Here is a 1016-nt window from a genome sequence, read left to right on the forward strand (position 1 = left end):
TCGTTGTGATTGTAGTTTACCATATTTATTGTGAAGGAGTTGTTCGAGTGTCTCCGGTTCATGTAACGTCGTGTGTAGATTTTTCTGAACACCTCCGAGACATACTCAAGGCTGCATCAGTAAGGAAGGTTTACGGTGCGCTTGTATCGTGCAGCATTGCTATTGATATGTAGTACTTTGTTCTGCATGACCTGCAGGCGGCGGAGGCGTGTTGGAGACGTTTAACTAGAGAATGGACCGGTGTACGTCACCTGACCTCTGATCAGTGTCATGTACATGGACCTCGACTCCCTCCACTTTAGTATATTTCGTTACAAATCTAGTTAAAAACTAGAATGAAATTTTCACCCTACAGCGGAGTGTGTGCTGATATGAAACTTCCTGGCAGATTAAAACTGTGTGCCGAACCGAGACTCGAACTCGGGACCTTTGCCTTTCGCGGGCAACTGCTCTACCGACTGAGCTACCCGAGCACGACTCACACCCCGTCCTCACAGCTTCAATTCTGCCAGTACCTCGTCTCCTACCTTCCAAACTTCACAGAAGCTCTCTTGCGAACCTTGCAGAACTAGCACCCCTGGAAGAAAGGATATTGCGGAGACATGGCTTAGCCACAGCTTGGAGGATGTTTCTAGAATGAAATTTTCACTCTACAGCGGAGTGTGCGCTAATATGAAACTTCCTGGCAGATTAAACCTGTGTGCCGGAACGAGACTCGAACTCGGGTCCTTTGCCTTTCGCGGGCAAGTGCTGGAAGGTAGGAGACGAGGTAATGGCAGAATTGAAGCTGTGAGGACGGGGCGTGAGTCGTGCTTGGGTAGCTCAGTTGGTAAAGCACTTGCCGCGAAAGGCAAATGTCCCGAGTTCGAGTCTTGGTCCGGCACACAGTTTTAATCTGCCAGGAAGCTCATTCTTAGTTAAAAACTGACAAATTGGTGACTTTACGGGATGGGGAGCACATCTGTTACACTCAAGAACCAAAACAAAAAATTCTTAACATAAAGGAATTATCCGAA

General features: G+C 47.5%; 1 non-coding gene across 1 annotated transcript; it reads right to left on the minus strand.

Annotated features, from left to right (window-relative positions):
- Positions 1 to 399: 399 nt before the first annotated feature.
- On the minus strand, positions 400 to 474 carry Trnas-cga. Its single transcript has one exon. It is a non-coding gene; the product is annotated as a tRNA-Ser (tRNA).
- Positions 475 to 1016: the final 542 nt, after the last annotated feature.

The sequence above is a fragment of the Schistocerca piceifrons genome, chromosome 6 (genome assembly GCF_021461385.2).
Source record: "Schistocerca piceifrons isolate TAMUIC-IGC-003096 chromosome 6, iqSchPice1.1, whole genome shotgun sequence".
Lineage (NCBI taxonomy): Eukaryota > Metazoa > Arthropoda > Insecta > Orthoptera > Acrididae > Schistocerca > Schistocerca piceifrons.